Genomic DNA, 24687 nt, shown 5'->3' with positions numbered 1-24687 from the left:
CTAGCTAGAAGAAATTTCTGGTTCAATAATCTAGCTAGAAAAAAACCTATTTTCACCTGGGTCGGTACAGTGAAAGCTCGTTAATTGGAAGTTCAACCATTCGAATTTATGGATAATTTGAACTGTATCATTTGGACCGGCCAAGTCTCCATAGAAGCCTATGTATTTTGAAAAGCCCGTTAATTTGAGCGCGAGGGGGCCCCGTCGGGGATAATTCGGACTACGCGCCACCGCGCCGGCAGCTTGGGGACTGGCGCACGGCCAGATAAACGGCCCCACTGCCTACACAAGGCGGCGTCGCCTCAGGAAAAGAGAGCAAAACGGAGGGAGAAGTTAAATCGGGCAGCGGACGTTTTGGAAGGAGCTTCCTTGCGGACTACGTAGATGTGAACACGAGTTCAGAGTGTGGGGCGTGCTGGCAGATGGCATCGTTTCTGAGGTTAGAAGCATAGAACCTATCGCTGCCAGTGACTACGAGGTGGTGGCCGACGAAGCACCAGTGAAACCATCGCTCGGATGTAATGATCGGATGGAAACGTATTAACTCTATGGATGGAAGGCTACCCGCCTCTTCTTCAGTTTTGGAGTGCGTGAAACGGAGGCCTTCAGCTACATTTGCTCGCTATGGAGAAAAAAAGTACTACCAGAGTCCTTTAAAGCACTGCGTTAGAACGGTGTTTTGGGCTAGTTGGTGGTGCATACTGAAGTTCGAAACAGCGCGAAAAGACGGGACAAGGAAACGACTTGTGTCGTCGTTTCCTTGTCCCGTCTTTTCGCGCTGTTTCGAATTTCAGTCCTTTAAAGCTTTGAAGGACTCTGGTGCTACCTTTCGCCTTCAAGTACAAAAGGCAGGTTTAAATAGCGGCCTTTTTCAAGCATGCAGTTGTTGGCATGCTTTACTGCTCCGTTTTTTGTGCTTCCTTTTCGCTATTTCTAACTTTAATTAATTCGAACTGAGGTAGTGTCCCCTTGTAGTTCGAATTTACGAGTTTTTACTGTATATGGCTATGGCAGCGCGAAGGTACGTAAATGTAACCTTATTTTAAAACTTTAGCCCGCATGCCTTCGTGACGAGGTGGTATCTTTTGTTTTGCACTTGCCGGCGGGTCGTGCCTTTTCCAGTGCTAACAATGGACAGATTTTACTTTTTAAACGCACTTGTACTGGCTGCGGATATCAGCCCACGCAACACTCACAAAGTTATTTAGTATGTGTCCAGCGAAGGGCTCGTCATAACAAACCGAAGTTTGTGATAGCACATGTGCAAGGTGGGTTGTGTCCTTAGCTTCGGAGATTCTGGAGTGCTGCAATGTCAACGCCTCCTTGTCAAGAAAGTTTTGCCTCGGTATCTAGGAGCACGAAGCCAGACAAGTCAATCGTTTTTCTTATGTCCCACATATAGAAGAAAAAAAGGTACACCGGTTAAACAACAAAAAAAGATCAACTTGAGAAAGCAGAGGACTGACTACGTCAGTATGCAGTCAGGCTTTCTTTTCTAGAGACTGTTGGCTACGGCAGCTTGAGCGGAAATCGCGTGATCAAGACGCGAAAAGAGGAGCAAAGCAGCAGAGTTGACCCAGTGCGCCCAATGCCAAGAAACTAAGTGGCGCTCCCCAAAAGCCGTTTGGCCGCACGCCACCGGAGCAGAGCGGGAAAGACCGCCGCCGCTGCTAGCAGTGCGTAGCAGTGCTGCTAGCAGCGGCACGTAGACGCAGAGGAGTTTCAGCGGGATGGCGGCGAGGCAGACGAAGGGGCAGGTACGTGTCGGTTATGCGTAGTGGTGTCGCGGCTAGAACGCGTAGAAGCGGATAACTCGGGGTTAGCTAAGCGGGTTGCACAACTGGAGGCAGCGCTAAGTAACGAACGCGATGAACGGAGGGCCGTTGAGGGAAAGTTAGAAGCAGCTGAGAGGAAGCTAGAAAGGAGCGTCATTTCGCCAACAAATGACGACCACCTCGGCCCATGCAGCGAAGCGGAGGCATGCGCCGAGGGGACACCGGGGGTGGAAGCAACGATAGGCAACAGCTACTCCCACGTGCTGCAAGATAGGACAGCAAAACCAGCCGATAAGCCGGGTACCAGTAAAGAGCGGCACGTGGCAGATGATAGCGTGGTAATCATTGACGGTGACTCTAACATGAAGAGGAGCGGCGCTGCCATAGTGGAAAGGGTAAAGGGGGATAACCGTGTGAAGGTGGGGTGTTTCCCAGGTCAAACGATGCAGACGGTGATGACTGCAGCGAAGGGGCAGCTGGCCTTGTCTAGTAAAGCTAGAAACCTTGTGGTGATTGCCGCGGGGCTTAACGATGTTCTAAAGGGAGAGGAGGGTAAACTTGGCCAGGAGATAGCGAAGGGGGTAAAGGACCTGCGGGCGACGGCCCCAAATGTGAGCATTGCTGTCTGCACCGTGCCGGAGGTGATGAAGCAGGGCGTGCACACCGAACGGGTAGTACTCGCTGCTAACAGCGAGATCGTGAGGTGCGGCAGGGAACTTGGGCTTGAAGTGATAGACGTGAACAGGGTAGTGGGCAGCATCGGACATAGGCAAGCTTTTCAGTGGGACGGGATTCACTTCAGCCCCAGGCTAGGAAACGAGGTGGGGTGGCGGTAGCTTTTTTAGGGGGCCCCGCGCAGCTAAGGAAGGCAAACTAGGAGACAAAGGGGAAGCAAGAGACACATGCACACTCAACGCTGGGAGGCAGCCAGGCCTATACTCGGTGACAACTTAAGAACGGCACGGGAAGTTGCCGCTGTGCCTTATCACCGTAGCCGGATGTTTCTCCGCGCGGCGCAAGTAGGGCGTTACTGGGAATATTTTGAACATGGCGTGAGCCGTTCCCGTGATTTTTTGGGCTTAATATGCTTACAAACGATTCCAGTGACGACAAACAAACTGCGTGAGACAAGGCCGACGATAGCACGCATTCATAGCAAACCCCTTTCAAAACGCGCGCTCACTGACGTCACGGGTCCGGCGCTTTGGCGGAGTGATACACTACATGAAGTGGTGCCGTTCTTGAGTTGTAACCGAGTATAGAGCCAAACGGAGAACCTACGGACGTAACTGAGAGCGTTGACAGAAGCCATTTAAGTGGAAACAATGGAACAAACAATTCTGTAAAATACAAAAACAGACCCCGTAAGCGGAAAGGGAAAAACAAATGCAATAAATATTTAATCAGCTACATAAATATGCAGGGAGGCAGAAAGCCAGATAAGTGGGTGGAAATTCAAAAGCAACTTGAACGGAAAGGAATAGACGTGTACGCTTTAGCCGAGACTCACCTCCGGGACCTAGAAGCCCCACCTATCATAGACAATTATGTCTGGGAAGGTTGCAACAGGACCACAGGAATGAAGAAAGGGGGAGGTGTTGGCATGCTCATTAAACAAGGGACCGACTGGCAGAGAGTGCATGAAAGTTGTAAAGAGCATCTATGGGTTAGAGGCACCATAGGGGGGAAAAATACATGGTTAGGAGTGGTGTATCTGTGGACCGGAAGTAGTGCTAGGGAGGAAAATGAGGAAATGGTAAACTGTTTGAGAAGAGATATAAACGAGTTCAAAGATTCGGGCGAAATAATCATAGTTGGAGATATGAATGCCCATATAGAAGGTTTGGATGGATACACAGACCACAACGGTTCTGTAGTGATAGATCTATGCCAGGAAAACCGGCTTGTAATAGTAAACACGGAAAGCAAGTGTGACGGGCAAATAACGTGGGAAATCGGTAACAGACAGTCCAGCATAGACTACAGTTTAGTATCCGAGACAGTATACGGAAGGCTGCGGGAAATGAGGATAAATGAAAATGGAACAGACAGCTTAGGAAGCGACCACAAACGGTTTAGCTGGCTCTTTGGAGGCGCAACCCGGACAAATGCAGAAATAGGTATAATAGGAGGAAATAATTTGAATAATGAGCAGTTAAAGATCATCGCTGATAGATTGGAAGATGAAATCAATAAATACCCTGGCAAAAATTGGGATTACAACGAAATGATTGCGTTCATAAAGGGTAAGATGAATGAAGCAAAGGAACGAAACCGATGGAAAGGGAAGAGAAAGCCGAGAAGCTGGTGGAATAAGGAAATAAAAGAGGCTATTGACCAGCGAAGAAAGGCGTCGAGAGAACATAGAGAAGCAAAAAGAACTGGTCTAATCATCCCCATCTGGCGTAGCAAGCACTGCCGCTAGCAGAGCTGACCTCTCCAGCCCACATTAAAGAGCTCTCTCTCTCTCTGGTATGGAACCGGAGGTACTAAGCAAAAGTGGGATGTCTACCGTGGTAAAAAACTAGAAGTGCAGAAAATGGTGCAAGCAAAGATCAAGCAGAAAAGCGAACAATGGATGGCAGAAATACGGAAGAAAGACAAAAGCGCATCCAAGAAGTTTTGGAACCATGTAAAATCACTAAGCTCAAAAAACGATAGCCATCAAAAATTCCTGATTGATGAGGAGGGGGAACATTTAGAAGGAGAGCACGCGTTGGCGCATATTCATCGAGTGATTAGTGAGAAGTTTACGACAATAGTAGTAGGGAAACCTGCACCGATAACATCAGCGCCACAAAAGACTGCGGAAAGGGAAATAAGTTTGAGCAACCTTGATTGGAAAAAAGCAGAGCAAAAGGTTTCCCCCCAGACAGCAGTTGGCCCGGACGGAATACCAATGCAACTGATAAACCTACTTGGACCTAAAAGTAAGGAATCGTTTATGAGGGCAATAGATAATGTGATAGAAACCAAACAAATACCAGAGGACTGGTTAGAAAGTAGGATGAATTTAATATATAAAGGCAGAGGAGACAAAGCCAGTATTGATTCATACAGACCACTCACAGTAACGTCAGTGGTGTATAGATTCGTAATGCAGGCGATAAAATCAGAAATTCAAGCATGGATGGAAGAAAATTAAATACTTGGGGAACTGCAGAATGGATTTAGACAAGACAGGCGACTGGATGACAATCTGTTCGTGATAACGCAATGCATTGAAATTGCGAAAGCACAGAATAGACCACTATGGATTACGTTCTTGGACATTAAAGGGGCATATGACAACGTAAACAGAGAACGGCTGTGGAGAATGCTGAAACTCCAGGGATTAGATGACGAGTTAGTACAGTTCCTTATAGCAATCTATAAAGACAATAGAGTGCACCTTACTTGGGAAGGACAGAAATGCGCCCAGCAGGTCAACATCCATCGGGGACTGAAACAGGGATGCCCTTTGAGCCCAATACTGTTCATGCTTTACATGGCAGGGTTAGAAAAGAAACTGGAAGAAAGTCAAGTAGGGTTTAGCCTAACCCATATGCTGCAAGGCGAAGTGGTACAACAGCATATTCCGGGAATGTTATACGCAGACGACATTGTTCTTTTAGTTAATAACCAAACCGATATGCAGCGGCTAATAAATATTTGCGGCCAGGAAGCCACTGACTTCAGGTTAAATTCCAGTGCACAAAAATCAGGAATAATGGTTTTCAATGACGCTACCACCGACGTAGTGTCTATCCAGCAAGACGAATTACCTAGAGTGAAGGAATATAAATATTTGGGAGTGTGGATAAACGAAGGGGATAACTACTTAAGTACTCACGAGGAGCAACTTAAGGTTAAGGGAAAGCGAAACGCAGCTATAATGAAGCATAGAGCTCTGTGGGGGTATAACAAATATGAAGTAGTAAGAGGAATGTGGAAAGGAGTAATGGTTCCGGGTCTCACGTTTGCGAATGCTGTACTCTGCTTAAAATCAGACGTTCTATCAGGCCTTGAAGTAAACCAGAGAACGGTAGGACGTTTGGCCTTAGGCGCGCATGGAAAAACAACTAACGAAGCAGTTCAGGGAGATATGGGCTGGGCTTCGTTTGAAGTTAGAGAAGCTCAGAGTAAAATATGCTTTGAGATGAGGTTGAGGGCAATGGATCAACGAAGGTGGGCAGCTAAGGTTTTTAGGTACCTATACTTGAAAAGCGTGGACACGCAGTGGTTAAGAAAGACTAGAAGGCTAAAGATGAAATACGGAAAGAACAGTGGGGAATCCAAAACAACCAAGGTAACCAAAAAAGAGGCAAGGCAGATTGAAACGAATAAATGGAGGGAAAAAATGGAAGCTAAAACGTCGTTAGAGATGTATAGGGCTGAGAAGATGAACATCCGAAAGGAAAATTTCTACGATAATTCCCAGGGCAGTGCTTTGCTTTTTGAGGCTAGAGCAGGTTGCCTGCGAACTAAGAGTTTTGTGAGGAAGTATTCACAAAATGATGGGGATTGTGTGGTCTGTGGAAAAGAAACAGAAACTATGCGGCCCATAGTGTTAGAATGCGGGGGTACCCATCCTACATGAGGGAAATATTCGGCTCATCCAAACCTACATGAGGGAAATATTCGGTTTCCAGAAGCCCTAGGATTTAAGGGTATCACAGAGGAAGTTGACTTCAAGGCTGTCGAGGGGACGAAAAGAAGATGAGAATGCCGGTGGACGAGTAGTAGTAGTAGTAGTAAACTTTATTTGGTGAAAAGGGGTGAGGGAAAAGGGGGAGAGATCAAGGGTGGGATCCAAATTCCAGGACCCCAGAAGCTATTTGGCCATCCCTGGCCCTACGAAGCAGCGCAAGCTGCTGTGCAGGGTCCGGGCTGGACAGGGCTTCCTCCCAGGACTCTAATGAGGTTTGGTGGGTATTTTTGTCCGAAGTAATTGGGCAATTCCAGACTGTGTGGAATATATCGGCCTTCTGGTGACACTGCTTACAGTCCTCATTATACTTTTCTGGGAACATAAGTGATAGTCTGGACTTGTGTAAGTAGGTGTTTGTCTGTATTTTTCTAAGATTTCTCGCTTCTTCAGCAGTTAGGCTGGGGTGTGGCGTAGGCATTGATCTTCGGTGAAGCCTGTAGGATGCTAATTTGTCTGGGCCTTGACAGTAAGCAGGGAGGGCGTACGAATGTTCCGGGTCTCTGCGGTGTATGGTAGTCCTCGCAAGAGAATCGGCCGCCTCGTTACCCTCTAGCCCCTGATGGGCGGGAGTCCAGACAAGTGTGTGGTTCTGTTTTAGAATTTTTGGGAGAAGTCTTTCAGCATTCCTTGGGACGATGCCGCAGATGAAGTTCCTTATGGCCCTGGTCGAGTCAGTGATAATTATTGAGTCCTTATTCTTGAATTCAGCCCATCTGATTGCTAGTATGACGGCAGCAGTTTCTGCTTCTTGAATATTTAGTTGTTTGGTAATGATGAAATCCAGCATCTTCCCTTGTTCATTGGTAGCTACGGCTGATGCATTGCCTTGCTTGTTTACGGCCGCATCGGTGTAGATTGCGTTTGGATTGTCCTGATATGTTTTTCGGATGTAGCGAGTTCTTGCCAATCTTCTGCCCTTATTGTGAGTGGGGTCCATTTTCTTGGGAATTGGAGAGGTCTTGATACAGTGTCTTTGAGCGGGTGTTAAATCAACCATCCTATTAATGAAGGCTGCATGAACCTCCTGTCCAGATCTTCTGGGAATTTCTCTGCCCGTTCTGGTTTTGAGGAGGCGTTCTTTCTGGGCATCTAATAGCGTAGTCTTGATTTCCCTGAAGGTGTTGTGTACGCCAAGCTTCAGGAATTTTTCGTTGGATGTGTAAATTGGTAGGCCTAGAGCGGTCTTGTGAGCTGTTCTTATTATGGCATCGGCCCTTTCCTCTTGTTTGTGGTCCATCCGGTGGAAGGGGAGGCTATATGCAATGCGGCTCATTATGAGGGCTTGAACAAGGCGAGGGTGTCCTCCTCTCTTATGCCCTTCCTAGCTCTTGTAATCCTTCTTACTACTCTGGCCAGCTGTTGAGCCGTCTTGCCAAGCTTGCTGATAGTATTTGTGGCTTTATTGTCTTCCTGAATGACCATGCCTAGTATTCTTATTGCGGGGCGGACAGGTATGTTCTGTCAATCCAGTATAATGCTGCCTGGAGGGATGTTGTTTCTCGTCGACCTTAGCCTGATGAGTTCGGATTTTTTAGGGGCGCATTTCAAGCCATTTTTTATGATCGGATCTTGGAGGTCGTTGATAACATCCTGAAGCAGATCTAATTTAGATTGCAATGTTCCGCTTTTCGTCCAGATAGTAATGTCGTCGGCATATATGACTTTTCCAATTTCTTCACGTTCTTCCAGTTTCTTAGCAATTTTGATCATTGTCAAGTTGAACAGAAGAGGCGAGATAATTGATCCCTGGGGCGTGCCTCTGTTTGGTGCCTTAAAGGGGTCGGATCGAGTGTTGCCTATGCCGATTGTTGCTGTTCTGTCTGATAGGAAGTTTCTAATGTAATTGTATGTTCTTTCCCCGCACTGTGTCTCCTCGGCGGCCTTAAGGATAGACTCGTGCGATACATTGTCGAAGGCGCCTTTGAGGTCCAGTGCGAGGATGATTTGATCTTGGTCGTTATCGTTGTCTATGATATCGTGTTTTAACTGTAGAAAGGCGTCCTGGGTGGACAGTCCTTGCCTGAAACCGATCATGCAGTCCGGAAAAAGTTGGTGTTCTTCTATGTACTTTTGAAGTCTTGTCGTAATTATTCTTTCGTAGATTTTGCCGACACATGAGGTAAGAGAAATTGGTCTTAGATTTTTTATTTCAAGGGGTTTCCCCGGCTTGGGTATAGTTGTTATCGTGGAGTGTTTCCATTGAGGGGGTAGTCGATCTTCGAGCCACAAATCGTTTATGTATTTGGCCAGGGCCTCCATCTGAGCATCGTTTAAGTTTCTTAGCATATTGTTTGTTATTCCATCTGCACCAGGGGCGCTTTTTTTATTGCTGGCCAATATAGCCTGTTGTAGCTCTTCCTTCGAGATTTCTCTATCAAGTAAGTCATTGGGGCTACCTTGATAGTTCCTGCGTACCGGTGGGATGTTTCGACCCAGTTCAAATCGCTCTTTAATAGCCAAAATCAATTCGTTGTTAGTACCTTTGAAGTTGTGAGCCACTTTGATGAGTTGGTGACTCGTTTCTCTCCTTCTTGTTTCGGGGTTCAACATGCCCTTGATAATAGCCCATGTTTTGGAGGTGTTCAGGGTGCCTTTAAGCGATTCGCAAAAATCGTTCCAGTTTTGGTTTGCGAGCTTGCTGGCATGATCTCTGGCCCGTTTGTCTAAGTTTCTGATGCGAAACTTGAGCTTCTTGTTGTGTCTTTTCTTCTTCCATCGTTTGAACAGTTTCTGTTTCTTGTCCCACAGACTGATCAGGTAGCTGTCAACGCACAAGTATTCGTTCTCCTGTCCGTACTCTTTGGTTGCTTTATGAAAGGCTTCCTCGATGTTGCCGGACCAGGCGCCTATTTCTTGTATGTTACCGAGGGCCCCTAGCTTTTCTCTAAAAGCGTTCCAATCGGTCATCCTTTGTTTTCTGGGCCTTCTTCTGTAGTTGTCTGAGCATGTCTTCACTTCGATGATGTCATGATCGCTTCCGAGATTTTCTTTAGTATTAAGCCAGGTGGTGAGGCCATCCATGTCGGGAACTATTGTTAGGTCGGGGCACGTATCCACACTGCGGTTGTTACCCGTTCTAGTGGGGAAGGATGTGTCGTTTATCGTGTGCAGGATAAGTGCCTCCATTGCATTGACAAGATTCTTTCCTTTGGCAGAGTCAAAGTTATAATTCCATTCTTTGTGCGGGGCGTTTATATCCCCGAGAAGGATTACGTTATTTTTGGCGACTATATTCATTGTTTCTCTAAAGAGCGGTTCGAAGTTCTCCTTGTTGCTGGACGGTGGGCTGTATACGTTGAGAACAAAGAAGCTCTTACATTTCCTTTGCATAGGTATTACTTCGACGAGAACGGCAGACGGGGATTTCGTAGAAAGATCGTATCTATTGCATGTTACGTCTTTTTTAGCGTACGTAGACAACCTGGTGTCTTTAGATGTATCAATTCTATTGTAGCCCCTTAAGTTGGTAAGACATCCTGCCTCTTGAATACATATAATGTCGGGCTTGACGTCCTTCTTGTCTATGTAGGCTTCCAGGAGATTAGTTTTCTTGTTAATGCTCCTACAGTTCCACTGCCATATCACTAATTGTTCTTGCGTGTTTTTCAATTTAGGCGTCATGGTTAGTGCCGTACACTGGGACTATATTGTCGTCGCTTTCCGATTCCTCCGTACTCATGTTTGAATTTTCCTGCATTACGATGTGCCTGACGGTCTTACTACCTTGTGTGTTCGATAGTTTCCTCTTGCTAGATTTTTTGGGATTTGTCCTGGAGATTACCATTTCCGCTATCAACCTTCTGATTTCGGCTCTCATTTCCTTTCTAAAGTCTTGAAGTTGTTGCCACATTGACGTGTCTGCACTCGACTGTTCTCTGGGATTCTGAAAGCCTGCAGTGGTAGAGCCTGTGTCATGTTGTGCGCGTTCGTATTTTTCTAGTTTCTCTCTTAGCATAGCATTTTCTGCCTTAATGTCTAGGATGAGTTTCTTCAGTTCGTTTATTTCATCTGTTTTAATTGATTTTTGTAAAGACTGCCTGAGGTCCTGAGAGGCTACACCTGTCCAGCTCACCCGTTTGACGGCTTCTTTGCTTCTCTTCTTCTGTAGGGCATCCTCCTTCCTCGTTTGGGGGGTGCGGTCAGCTGGTTGTGTTTCTTCTTGCACTTGGCGTCCTTGGAGCTCGGGCCATTCGTCGTCGAACCACCTGGGTTGCTTCTGTTGATTGGCAGGCTTGCTCCTGTTGCCCGGGGGTATTCTTGGGTTTCTGAATTTCAGCTCGCACTCTTTTGCGCCAGTAAGATGTCCTTTTTTACACAACGCGCAGCGTGGCGAGCAGCTGTGGTCTTCGTTGGGGCGTTCTTCTCCGCAGCGTGCGCAAATGTTGATGTTGGGTTCGGGACATACGTCCGCTCGATGTCCGGTCTTTCTACATATTTGACAAACCAGTCTAGTAGCTTTATACAAGTAGCACGTCATCTCACCGCCATAGAAATACACCGCCCTCGGCACTGTATTTCCCTCGAAGATGATGAGAGCGGTCGTAGATTTCCCAAGCATGCGTGCAAAAACGATCTTGGTATCGAGGGTTCTCACTCTCAGTCCTGCTAATAGTTCTGCCGAAGAGGTACCTGGCTCGAAGCCGTGCACGACTCCCTTGACCTCGTGCTCTGAGTAAGCGACGTACGACACGACGTCATACTTCTTGCCACCGATGTATAGGCTCTGCAGGTTTCTAAGCTCGTTGGCAGCGTCTTGCGTAGGCGTGCTCACCAGGATGATGTTTGACGTCCATTTGGGGCGAACTATGGCGTCTTGGAGGTTCTTTATTCCGCTGGGACAGGCCCTGGCGATGGCTTGTGTGAGTTGTGGCACCGTGAAGGAGCTCAGCTGTAGCCCCTTCTTCGGTCGAATGATAATTTTGAAGTCTTCCTTGGGCAGGTTCGGGGTTCTTCTCTTGAAAGCGACGTTGAATCTCGGCGCCGTCTTCTCCGCCGGGGCGGCCAACGTGGCTCCGCTTTCAGCTGTAGCTTTCGCCTTGAGTTCTTTTTTAAGCGCTTGCTTTGTTCTCCTGCTTACGGCTTGATTCCATGATGGGTCGTAGGGCTCGTTTCTGCGTGGCTCGGTGCTCTGCGGGTACATGTTGGTGCCGATCTCCGCGGCGTGGGTTTCTCTGGCGTCATTCTGTTCAACGTGGTTCACAGCACCAGAGATTTCGGTCTCCATCTCTTCAGTTCTTGAAGTCGATGGCTCGTCGTTCTTGTCTCTTTGAAACGGCTTCATTGTAGCACCGCGGCTGTCGTGGCGTCGGCGCGGGGAGCCTCCGCACTTGGTCGGCAGCCGGGCGGCTTTGGCGTTGGTCCAAGGAGACGATTCCGGCGTTATCTTCTTGTTCCCGAAAAGGCGTCGAAAAATCCTCTTGGCATAAAATAATTGGTTGGGTGTTATCCCAAGGTCCTAATCAGGTCATCTACTCAAAAATTTCGGGTGGATGGGGATTAATTAAGGCGATTCCTGTGGATGGAGCGGGAGCGTGCAAAAGAGCCCACACAACCCGCCGGTGGACGAAAAGCAGAGGGGAATGTTGCCTAGGACAGTTACCACCTGTAACAGAAAAAAAATTATTTTGTGCCTAATAAGCTTTTTGTGCCTGCCCTAAGCAGCGCTAGTATTAAAGCAAGAGTATAAAACATAGGTATATTAGTCCTTTTTGGTAAGATGACATGTAATCACCCCGCTACGAAGGGGAAACCAATAGCAATCCTCATCGTCATCGTCATCAAGAAGCCGGAGCATGTTTTCGAACGTCGAGTTACTTCTAAAATTTATTCTAAAGTTTCGAAGAGTGTCACACGATCCGAAGCCGAATGGTATATTGCGCTGAGATCCTGTAATAAAACACCCGACGAAGGGGCACAGGCCGTTGTCAAGCTGAATCCTTTGAGGCTTTTTGTATGAGTCCCGGACACCTGTAACGACTCTTATGTCGAATAAAGAAGGATTGAAGATGTTCGACACTCGGAAGCTTCGAATATTCGCGCGCCCGCTACAAATTACCGTACATAAAGGGACACTGAAGTGAATTTGTCAAGCTCTCGTTTTTGCTTGCACTGCGTAGACTGGCTCAAATTAGCACACTTTTCATCGTTTATCCGGTTGACAAATCGGTAATTATTTTACAAAGCGCGAAAGAAGAAAAACTACCATGCGCGGTTTGCGGCGGCCGCACCAACTAAGGCTGTGACGTTGGGAGGAGGGGCGCCGTGATTGGACGATGCCCAAGGTTAGCAATCACAAAAGTTTCGGTTTCGGTTTCGGTTCTGTAAAACATAACCAATGGCTTTGTTAGATGGGCATTCTCAATATCTCAGTAATCATCGTACCGCGCTTCGGCCATGTTGTCGGCTGTAAAATGCACAAGATAAGCCTCCCAGGACGGCTTGTAGTCGTAGCATTCACTAGCCGAGACCTACGCAGTGCATGAACGCCCTCCGCGTACCCGCAGACGCCCAAATGTCATGCGCTTTTCCCCCATATTTGGAGCTTGCCTCCCTCATGCCTGTATCGTAAAAAGCGTGTTCGCACCAGGCCAAGGGTTTGTTCATTCTGGCCTGTGCCCACTGCCTGCAAGCAGTCGGTGCTTATGGCAACAGCACGTCAACGAGAACTCGCTAGCGCGCCAGTGCCAGCCTGCGCGCGTTTTGTGATCTAGTTCGTGTAGCCATGAACGTTGCGGCCCAAAAAAAGGTGAACTCAATATAGAGAACATCGGCGGAAAACAAAAAAGTTAACTTACAAAAAAAAAAAAAAAAGCACGTACCCGTGGGGATTCGACCTCGTGACGCGCAGAACATTTGCGGTGACGTACCTAGCGCCCCAGACCGCTGAGCCACGGAGCGGGACGCGAAGGCCTTGCTAATATAGGGTATATATTGTACAACCGGTTTACACTTTTATTTAGTTTTGGCATTTCAAGCAGCTTAGGTGACTATTTGTTGTACTGCGATCGTGCAGTAAGCGTCGCCCGAGTTTCCACAGTAGCTCACGTCTAGGAATTGCATTTCGTAGACGGAAAAGCGTTCGCAGATGCGTAGTAGTGCTGCTGACCGCTGTGCTTGTTCGCCCAGCGCAAAAAAGTGCTTCCCGCGCCCTAGTTTTACGCTGTACGGTAAAAATATCACTTGATTTTATTTCCTTAGTACCTATATTGACTTCGCTGACTCTTCTCCCGCCTTCAAGAGGCCTTATATTTTCCTACTGGCGTACCAGTCAGCGAAGCGTCGCATGTGCGCTTGTGCAGCGCTTGTGTGAAGCGACCTTGACTTGGAGCTAGATACAGTGTACAAACAAACCAAGTAAAGAAAGGCACATTCTTCCATTCACAAACGTGTCCTGGCTTCGTTTCAACTAAGTGAACGAATTGCGACCAAGCAATTTTTTTTAACCTCCTTGATTGCGACGACCCGCCGGCGGCCGGCGGACGAAACGCTGGGCCGACTGACTCTGTCGGCCGGGGAGCCGTGCAGTAGCGCAGCCGTGGCGCAGCCAATTGCCAGTTCATCCCCTCCTGACGTCACACGAAAACGCCAGAGAAAATGGGCGAGCGTAAAGAGAGGAGGACAGCATTTTCGAATTAGTTTTTCTACTATAAAATCGCGTAAACGCGCCTAGAGTGGTCGAAACATGGCCTGGGGACTCCGGACTTCAATTTGCGCTAGTAATCCCGCAATGTTTACATATCACTTCAGTGTCCCTTTAACTAGCAGACCAGCGCCACCAGTTTTGACGCATTGTAAAGTTACAGGCTGAGTGTATTTTATTATGTGTAGCTGTTTTAGTACACCTGCAACTCATGTCTAGAATCCTGTGCTTCTGAGAGTTCTACGCATGTGCGGATGCATTTCCACTTTGCTAAAACACACCGCGAGTGCGCATGCGTAGTGTTGTTCCAACAAAGGGCTCGAGCACGCTGACAAAAATGAGTGCGTATGGGCGCCGTACAATGGAACAATTATTACGGTATGGACCTGGAGGCAAATATGTGTACCATAGCTTGCCATCTAGCTTAATGCTTGAACATGTGTTCAGGCCCTTTGGCTCTCTCGCAATGCAAATACAGTACTCGGCTCTATTTTGTGGAGGAACCAATTCAGGTCAGCTCAGTGGTGTGCCAACCGTTGTTCAATTACCCACCGCGGTGGCTCAGTGGCTAAGGCGCTGCGCTGCTGAGCACGAGGTCGCGGGTTCGATTCCCGGCCGCGGCAGCCGCTTTTCTGATGGAGGCGAAAGGCAAAAACGCCCGTGTGTACGAGATTTCGGCGCACGTTAAAGATCCCCAGGTGGTCAAAATTAATCCGCAGCCCTCCACTACGGCGCGCCTCATCGCCTGCGTTGCGTCGGCGCGTTAAACCCCACAATCAAGATCAACTGTTGTTCAATTTCCGCCAGTTCAAGCTACATTTATAAAAACAGTCGTAAATCAGATGGATTATTGTTTTTGGACGTGTCTCAGCATGGAGGGGGATTGCGATGGTTCTGTACATTTATTTTATATGGCCGAAATCAGCTCGAATTAATTCCCGACGGAACACCCTAACATAACGCGATGGGGTCTTTAAAAGAATTCTTAGTGGGAGATGGGGCACGTATAGGCAACTTACGGGCAACACAGTAGACCACCCACTCAAGCCGGATATAAAAAAAAATGACGTCCGAGGATGGAGCGTGATGAAAACGTTCTACGATTATTATTTTTTTCCCCGATGCCAGTCACCAAATGCTCAGTCTATTTCAGATGCACTGATCGATATCTCCATTTCAGTATTATATTTCTATTTCTATTGTTCTATTTCTATTATTATTTCGTAACGTGGTAACGTTACGTAGTAACTAGCTACTAACGTGGTAACTGTAATGAATGGGCCAAGGATTGGCGTGAAAGTCACGAGTCAGTGGCCAGTGCGTGCGCAAGTAAACGTTGCTTTATGCATGACATGAAAGAAGCAGAAGTTAGGGCACGAAAGCAAGTACGCGAGACGAAAGATATCAGCGTTAAAAAAGCAAGAGGCTAACGGAAATGTCCGCTAACGGAAGAGGCTAACGGAAATGTAAAGCAAACGTCCTACGGGGTTTTGTCGCAGCCCCTCGAAGTGTTGAAGTCCCGATGCGTGCGGAGTCGACGAGGACGTCACCGTGAGGCTGGCTCGATGACCGGTTCTAGGCCTCGTCGTAACCAGGCGCGGGACGTCGGGCAGGCATCGTCGACCTTTCCGATGAGTCACGGCTCGAGGGCGTAGCAGCGGGTGTGAGCGGAGGGTTCCACCTCCAGGTGAATCCGGACCCGCGCTCTCTCGCCCAGCGCGTCACCAGCTCAGGCACGGCCAGCCAACGGGTTGTCGGGATCAGCGGCGGACGGCTCTCGGGAACAGCAGCGGTTGCGCTCCGGGTCTTCCCCGGAACGATCACAGGGCCGCGCTCTCAAGCCCAGCGCGTCACAGGCGTCCCCTGATCACCGGCCTGGTTCGATTTTTTCTGCACGCACTCGTTGCAGCTGCGCGCTCGGTCTCCTCTTCTTCCTCGTCCACGGGCACTTCATGACAATGACCCCGGGTCTAAGAAAGTTGTTGGGGAGCAACAACTATTCTCAAAGTTAGGAAGGCAGGGTGGAGTTGGAAGAAGTTCGCAGTACCGGTGGAAAAGTTCTTGCGGACAGTCCACAAGAGCACAGTCAGTCCTACCGGCACACTTCACCGCACAGAACACGCACGAAGGGTATAGAAAAATACACTAAAGCAAAGGTAGTTCCACAATTACGCGTTACACACAACTGTGGACCACACACTATGTACAAAAGAGATGGCGACAGGCGAGGATTAAACCCCACTCGTGTAGTCAGCCCCCGGATTGTCGATGCCCTTGTATTCGCCAGAGGTTTCGTGCGGGCGACCCTCTGACTGGCTATCGATGATTCTGATGCAGGCGATCGCTTCATCACCGCGCCGACGGTGTCGCTTACGGTCAGGTCGCTGTCCTTGAGGCAATGGAGCATGGGGTTCTGGTGGGACGGTCTTGCCTTCTCCTTTGACTGCTCGGCGGTAGTTGGGTTTTCGGGCCGCATTTAAGCCTTTCAGGCTCGTCGACCGATAGCTGGGCAAGCTTTTATGAAGCGGCGGCGACTCAGTGAATGTTGAGTTTAACGCGGGTTGGCATCCTGGTCGTTGATCCCTCGACTTGTTGCTGAATGCCGCGTTGCACATGCGCGATGGCGTTTTGATCTCGAACGCTTCTGGGTCTGGAAAGTCTTCGTCTTGGGTGCAGCAAGTCGGCATGCCTCCTGGTACTGCCCAAGATCCTGTCTTTCTTTTCTGTACATTACGCCGACAGGTTCCGCACGTTCTGACAAAATTTCGTACGTCTCGTCGCAGGTCTGGCCAGAAACACTCTTGCAAAACGCGGTGGGTCGTCCTTCGAACACCTTGGTGCCCCGCCATGGTGCTCTCATGGGCTACTCGAAGGATCGGTTCCCGCAGTTTCTTTGGAACGACCACTTGTTTATACGTTGGGCCTGTGGCCACCTGGTACAGACGGTACAACACGTTTTCTGATTTTACAAACCAGTACATTTGTCCTTTTCCAGATGTAAAAGTCTTTCCCAACTTCCGGAAACAGCATCGAAGGGTCGGGTCTCGTAATTGTTCTTGAGTCAACTCTTCTCTGGGGATATCATCGCAGCTGATTCGAGGCACAGTTAAACACTCATTCTCGGCCTTGCTTGTATTGGCGACAGCCAAACCCAAACGATCGGTGGGCAGCTGGGTGGCTGCTGTGGCCACTACCACACATGGGCCGCGTTTTCCTTTGAGCTGCCAGTCGGGATCCGGTTCATGAGGCTCCCTCACGCCTTGAATATTCCCGAGCACGAGATCATAGATTAGTTGATCCACGCAAGCGGCGATAACTTCGCCCACAAAGTACGGGGTTTGCACGCAGACTTTGGCTTCGGGGAACTTCTTGACTGTTCCGTCCAAGAACAGTACTTGGGTAGCTCTTCCCGTTAGCTGGTTTTCCGCGACCAAGTCTCCCCGGACAAGAACAGTATTGCTTCCAGTGTCTCTCAAAATGGTGACGGGCTTTCCGAATAGTCTTCCTTTGACTACCGGCATTCCTTTCCCCAGGCAAGAATGCTGTTTTACAATGCCACAAGAATACTTGAAACTAGAATTATCCTCACACTTGTCGAGGTCGATTCTCTGTTGTTGAGCTTCCCGGAGTTCAGTGAGGGCACAAGCAGCAACCTGCTTTGTTTCACTCCCTCTCTTGCTGCAGTGCTCAGTGTTATGCCCGAGGCGGCCACAGGTAGCGCATCTCTCCGGTTCTTTCAAATAGTTACGGCATTCTCGGGCACGGTGGCCTGAGCGATTGCACACAAAGCATTTCGATGGCGCTTGCTTCTGTGAGTCGGTTGCGACGTTATCTGTGTCGCGGTCGTCTTCGGACACCTTCCCAAGGTTCGAGAGGTTTTGCACCTCTAGGAAACGATCTGTAGCCTCGGCCAGGTCGTTCAGCGTCTTACACTCTCGCTCTTTCAGGAAGATGACGAGCTTGGGATGGCAGCAGCGGATGAATTGTTCGCCGATCATTTGATCGCGAAGAGCATCGAATGTTTTTTGCACATTCGCCATCTCGATCCAGTGATCAAAATAACCGGTAAGCCTTGCCGCTAGTTGTTTCCCGGTTTCTCCATCCTCAGCCCTCGCCTTCCTGAACTTTTCTTGGTAACCTTGGGCTGTGAAACGAAACCGCTGCAACAACGCCCGTTTGACCTTGACGTAATCAAGGGACTCTTCGGCGGTCATACGGCCTATGATAGTAAGCGCTTCCCCGCTCAAGCACATGCTTACAGCTAGGGCCCATTTGTCCTGAGGCCACTGCTGTCCGGTTGCCACGCGCTCAAACCTTTGCAGGTACGCGTGCAGGTCGTCGCGTTTCTCATCGAATAGAGGAAGAAGTTTCTGCGGGTTAATCGCAGGCGGAGTTGCAACAACTTCCCCTCCCGCGGCGACATTTGGTTGGCTGGTACCACCATCCTCTTGGAGTCGGATCCTTAGCAGTAGCAACTCCTTCTCCCTTTCTGCAGCATCTTTCGCTCTTTCCGCAGCTTCTTTCGCTCTTTCAGCGGTTTCTCGGCTGGCTTCCCTCTCGGCAGCTCTAGCGGCGCGTTGCTCAGCCCGTTCGCTCTCTATCCACGCCCTAAGCTCTTGTCCCGAGAGTCCAAGCTGAGTCCCCATTGCCATTAACTTCTCAAGATCCATGCTGGTGCAGCTAACGTTACAGGCACACTCGTGGCTCACTGACTCCTTTCAGCGGATGTTAAGAAATCCTGGCAGGCTCGCCACTTTTTGTAATGAATGGGCCAAGGATTGGCGTGAAAGTCACGAGTCAGTGGCCAGTGCGTGCGCAAGTAAACGTTGCTTTATGCATGACATGAAAGAAGCAGAAGTTAGGGCACGAAAGCAAGTACGCGAGACGAAAGATATCAGCGTTAAAAAAGCAAGAGGCTAACGGAAATGTCCGCTAACGGAAGAGGCTAACGGAAATGTAAAGCAAACGTCCTACGGGGTTTTGTCGCAGCCCCTCGAAGTGTTGAAGTCCCGATGCGTGCGGAGTCGACGAGGACGTCACCGTGAGGCTGGCTCGATGACCGGTTCTAGGCCTCGTCGTAACCAGGCGCGGGACGTCGGGCAGGCATCGTCGACCTTTCCGATTAGTCACGGCTCGAGGGCGTAGCAGCGGGTGTGAGCGGAGGGTTCCACCTCCAGGTGAATCCGGACCCGCGCTCTCTCGCCCAGCGCGTCACCAGCTCAGGCACGGCCAGCCAACGGGTTGTCGGGATCAGCGGCGGACGGCTCTCGGGAACAGCAGCGGTTGCGCTCCGGGTCTTCCCCGGAACGATCACAGGGCCGCGCTCTCAAGCCCAGCGCGTCACAGGCGTCCCCTGATCACCGGCCTGGTTCGATTTTTTCTGCACGCACTCGTTGCAGCTGCGCGCTCGGTCTCCTCTTCTTCCTCGTCCACGGGCACTTCATGACAGTAACTACTATTTCGATTTCTATTATTATTCTATTTCTATTATTCTATTTTTCTCTCTATCTCCCGCTTTGTCCAGAGCAGCAGAACATTTCTTTAACCTGCCTTTACAGGATTGACGTACGCTTCTGGCTTGGCGGCAACACACAATCTTACTCACCTCCTCAGCACTGGAGACCACGTGGTCACCTTCGATGACTTGTACAGAGGTAACGGTCCCATCAGTGCGCATTTTGTCACGTGCTTATCCGACTCTAAACACGCGTTTTGTTTTTGTTTGTTTGCTGTTGCCGTTTTCTTGTTCAGGTCCCATCAAGGTGTTTGTAAAGTGCCTCATACCCCGAGGTTTCGAAGTGAGCTTTGTCGACCTTACGGACCTTACGAAACTCGAAGCTGCCCTGAGGCCCAACACAAAGGTATGCGACCTCACCATAGCTGCATATAAGAGAGAGTGCAACATATGCTTTAGCTTATCACCTCGTATTTAAGGGTGCGTGAATACTCAAAATTTTCGAATATCGAAGCGAATAACGCAAAATTAGAATCGAATAGGCAAATATAAAATTAGAAAATTTCTAATAAATTCTCGAAAGTACTTCGAAGTTCGAAAACATGCAGAGGCGTCCTTCGCACGCAGCGAGTGGCTGTCCCGCACTGCTGCAGTGACGTGCGGCAGAACAGCAAGAGGAAGGCGCTTTCGGGGAGGTCCCCTCGGCAATGATGCTACTCTAGTAGAGAAAATCAACTACTTATGTCCCATAATAAAAAAAAATACCAGTTAAAAAAATAGGCTTCAGCAAGCCGGAGACAATGCAAGTACGCAGATGGGGCTTAAGACAAGCACTAAGAAAGAAAGACCTGTATTTGCATCCTGATGACGTAGTTGCGCACAGGCTGCCCCAGTCAGCCCTCTACAGATAAGAAAGCCCGTCTCCCGGTTTGCTGAATATGAGTTTTTTAAACCGGTAACGTTCTTTTTTTTTCTATCTGCGACACACTAAAAAAGGATAAACTTCTCTAGCTTCGCTCTCGTAGACACCGAGATAATGCTTTTCTGACCAGAATGCACTGACAGTGCGCCACTCCAAGCCGCCCAACGATCGATGTTATCATAGAGTTTCATATTGTAAGAAACTCTATGGATGTTATCACCCACTTGGGTTTGTTGCCAGGCGCTTGCGTTAATTGCGGTCTCAACTCTCTTTGTACGTTCGTATTAGTCTTGACATGCCCTCCCCACAAGACTAACCCTTTCCATGGATAACGCACATTTCAGATGCATGTGCGTGGTGCGTAGGGTACGTGACATTAGCAGCCAACGCAAATGCTTTTTAAGAATAAAATTTGTGCGCTGTTAGCACTGAGGAAGGGACTCGCAGGCGAGTGCAAAAACGTGATACCACTTCGTCATAAAGGCATTCAGACAAAAGTTTACAAACTAATTTAGATTTTTATGCCTCGCACTTTTACAATTATGCGTAGGATTTTCTTCCTGGAATTGACACGAATGTACAAGAAACTGCTTTTACGCATTTTTAACGAAAAGTGTGCAAGTCCCAGCTTGTCAGAATATCTACGCTTATACAGAAACAAAGGCGTCTTAGCCCTAGGCATCCACAATACCCTCGAGTAACGGATCGCATCTCACCTACAGGCCCAGCTCGAGCGCTTAAAGCTCTCGGCTTCAGGGCGGACAGTTGTCACCATCTTAAACTACCTAACAGACAGTCTTAAGAATTCCCCCAATCCCTTCCGAACCTCCTCCCTGGTCCTTCTTCCCAAACCTAGTATAATTGAGTGTATTCCTCGCCCCATGCACCCTGCTCACAACTTGGTCTGCAGGCACAAAAGCACAAAAGCATTGAACAGGCGCATTAATTGACTTAAACAGAATGGTGCGGCAATCTACTTCACGGACACCAGTTTTGACTCCACTTCTAGAGATGGTGTTATCGCCCTCCAGAGCCCGACCCGATCCGTAGACACCATTGTCCACTTCAAAAACGCCCCAACTTGTACAACCCTGGAAGAATTCTCCATAGCCGCCGCCGTCGAATACGCTGTCAAAGCCGAGCCCCCTGCCACCCCAATTTTCGTGTTTAGTGACTCGCAGGAGGCGCTACAAAATATTTATCGATCCACCACACACCCTCATACCTCCGACACCTTCAACTGCGCCCTTTGCGCCCATCTTCCCCACAAGATAACGCTGGTATGGGTCACGCCACCCGGTGGCGTGACCGGTGGCACCCCGGTCACGCCACCTTCGATGGCAATGCTCGAGCAGACGAGCTTACCCGAGTACTCTCCCCGGGTCCGTCCATGTTGGGGTCACATGTGTACCACCCTGGCACTTGAAATATTTCACATTAGGCACGCCGACAGCATCTCTGCGCGCTACGCGCAAGCAGGCAGTGTTTCCCGGTCCCCCACCACCCCCTCTCCCGTGAAGCCGCATCTGTGGTCCGGAAAGCTCAAACCTCCTCACTTATCACTCCATCCCGTATCCACTACGTGCATGGCATCCTCTCGCGTCCCACTTGCCCTGCACCCAACTGCCTTTCCTACCCATCAGTACGACACCTTTACTGCAGTGCCATCCGCCAGACCTACCGCCACACTTGCGTTCCCGCATCGCTTCATGGGGGGACTTGTTGAACCCGGGTTCTGGGGTGGATGCCAAATCGACGCAAGAACTTTTGGCGGCCCACTGCCTTCGTGTTGGTGCGGACCTCTGGGAGTTCTACGGACCAGCCGTCTCCTAATGAAGAGAATGGGGCACGACGGCCAAGACTAGGGCTGTTTAGAGAATAAAGTTTTCTCTCTCTCTCTCTCTCTCTCTCTCTCTCTCTCTCTCTCTCGCTCTCTCGCGCGCGCGCGCGGTTGAGGTCATCACATAAATGGGAATTACCCCACATAAAACATACCATCACAAATAAACCTAAAACCAGCAGGATAGCTTTTGTACGTTTGTTTTACACCGCGCGCGTAGAAAAATTCTGCGAACCCTTTTAAACAAGCCTAGCTTTCATTTTTCTACAAGCTTGAGGTACTGAAGCATGTGCTTCGGAAATTGTGAATTTCAGTTTTCTTATTGGAAATTACCAAATGTTTGCTTCGATTTCCAACTGCTCAAATAAAATAGTTATTGACTTCGTGTTTGCTTCGAAACCAAAAATTGCTATTCGCGCTCCCTTACTTATTTTGTTCGTTGTTTTAGGGAAACCACGTTTCCCCACAACAGACATTTAACCCGCTTAACACTACTCGATCCTGGCATTGAGAGAACATGCCTATACGGTCATGGACAAAGCAAATGTGATCATGAAAATATGCACCAGAACACACATATGGTACTATAATTTCCTTCCATGAAAGTCAAATTGACCCGTGGCCTAATCACACAAACAAAGTTGGGAAATGTGGCTTTCCAAATATCCCACAAAAGCGCCACTATTTGACCTCCATGAGCAGTATTAATCAATTTCAGGTGCTCCTGTCCATATTTTCATGTTCACATTTCATGTGCATGTATGTGTGTGCCAAAATAGTTTACTTATCTTGTCCTGCCTGCGGAATTGCTGTAAATCTGAATCTTGATTGCTGCAGATTGAGTGCGTCGCAAGGCACCATTTCTATTTTACTGAGGCTACCCTTTTTCAATACCCGCACAAGAAGTGAGAAAGTGCCCCAAGAAAGCCTAATTTCAAGATTTCAGCAGAGCAGCCATCGATATCAATGTTGGCGGCATGATACAGTGAAAGCTCGTAATTTTAACTTCAATAATTCGAATTTATGGATAATTTAAAATGGCCCCGCTGCCTACACACGAGGCTGCGTTGCCTCTGAAGGGGAGCGAAAAACAGAAAACGAAGTTAAATCGGGTAAAAGCAATCTAGAACCACCGTGGACATTGTGCAAGGAGTTACTTTGCAGGAGTTACTACGCCGACGTGGAGTCGTGGACACGAGGTCAGGGTGTGGGGCGTGCTGGCAGATGGCATCATTTCTGCGGTCAGAGGCGTACAACCTGTCGCTGGCAGTGACGTGTAGATGGCCGACAAAAAACCAGCACGTGCGGCCATCACTCGGGGATAATGACCAGTTGATACGCCGCCCGTCTCTTCGGTTTTGCAATACGCGAAAAGGAGGCCCTCCGCTACAATCGCTCGTTAGAGAAAAAAGTACTAGCTTTCGCCTTCAAGCATAAAAGGCAGGTTGCAATCGCGGCCTTTTTCAAGCTTTCAGTCGTTGACATGCTCTACTGCTCCAAAATCGCATCGTGCGCTTTTGTGCTTCACTTCCCGTTAGTTCGAGCCTTCAATCATTCAAACTGAGGTGGTGAACCCTTGGAGTTGGAATTAACGAGCTTTTACTGCACTACATCGAAGGATCTTTTTACAATTACCGTGCAACCTCATTACAGAAGGCACTGTTGCCAGAGACACTTGGTTATAAGAGACAATTGAAAATGGTTTGGTTGGTTTTCCTATGTTCACCATGTTAGCAACATTGAATACAAGAGACATGGTTACACAAGGAACTCTTACTTTTTTGGGGTCCCTAGAGTAAATTCTTCAGTATTGAAAAGAGCCACGATGAAAACTGCCGTGAAGATGAAGCTTTTGCCTGCAACCAAGAGGCCGCAGAGGTTCCACAAACTTTTGAGGAGTTTGTGTCTGCAGATGTGGACCTTGTGTGTTTGAGAAGCCTACAGATTATGTGATCCTCATGAATGTAAATGGTGCCCTACAGGATGAACCAGAGGAGGTGAATGATGACGAGCGTATTGTAGGACAGAAAGTGTGGGCAGTTCAAGCTGACGATAGCTTAAAAGCAAAGCTTGCAGAGTTAAGTGCTTTATCTACAAAAATTCCCCGCATTTCCCCGAGGGGAAGAATGTGAAAGTGCGAATGCACGAGTTGAATTTGCGCGGTTCGGTAATGTTCGCGAAAGAGAGATCACATACACACACACAACTACAAAGAAAGAAAGATGCATTTATTCACAGACACCTATTTGTGTTGTCGTTGTACTTGATTGCTAGAGCGGATCTCAGCTTTGAAATTTCGTGTCAGTACTCCTTTAAGCGGGTGCATTAGCCCTTCTCACGCCCGATTCTTGGCCAATCCCCCACGT

The 24687-nt window shown here is 48.6% G+C and overlaps 1 pseudogene across 1 annotated transcript in view; it reads left to right on the top strand.

The window, feature by feature from the left end:
* Positions 1–24687, top strand: part of LOC144162752 (cystathionine gamma-lyase-like) — a 34666-nt pseudogene that overhangs the window by 3199 nt on the left and 6780 nt on the right. The window contains exons 3-4 of the transcript XR_013320759.1: positions 19663–19758; positions 19856–19965. The product of XR_013320759.1 is annotated as a cystathionine gamma-lyase-like (transcript). The remainder of the gene's footprint in view (positions 1–19662; positions 19759–19855; positions 19966–24687) is intronic.

Source organism: Haemaphysalis longicornis, unplaced genomic scaffold (genome assembly GCF_048455015.1).
Source record: "Haemaphysalis longicornis isolate Haplotype H1 unplaced genomic scaffold, Haemaphysalis longicornis Haplotype H1 scaffold_12, whole genome shotgun sequence".
Classification (NCBI taxonomy): Eukaryota; Metazoa; Arthropoda; class Arachnida; order Ixodida; family Ixodidae; genus Haemaphysalis; species Haemaphysalis longicornis.
The sequence above is the reverse complement of the archived record's forward strand: the minus strand, read 5'-3'. Positions and strand labels throughout refer to the sequence as shown.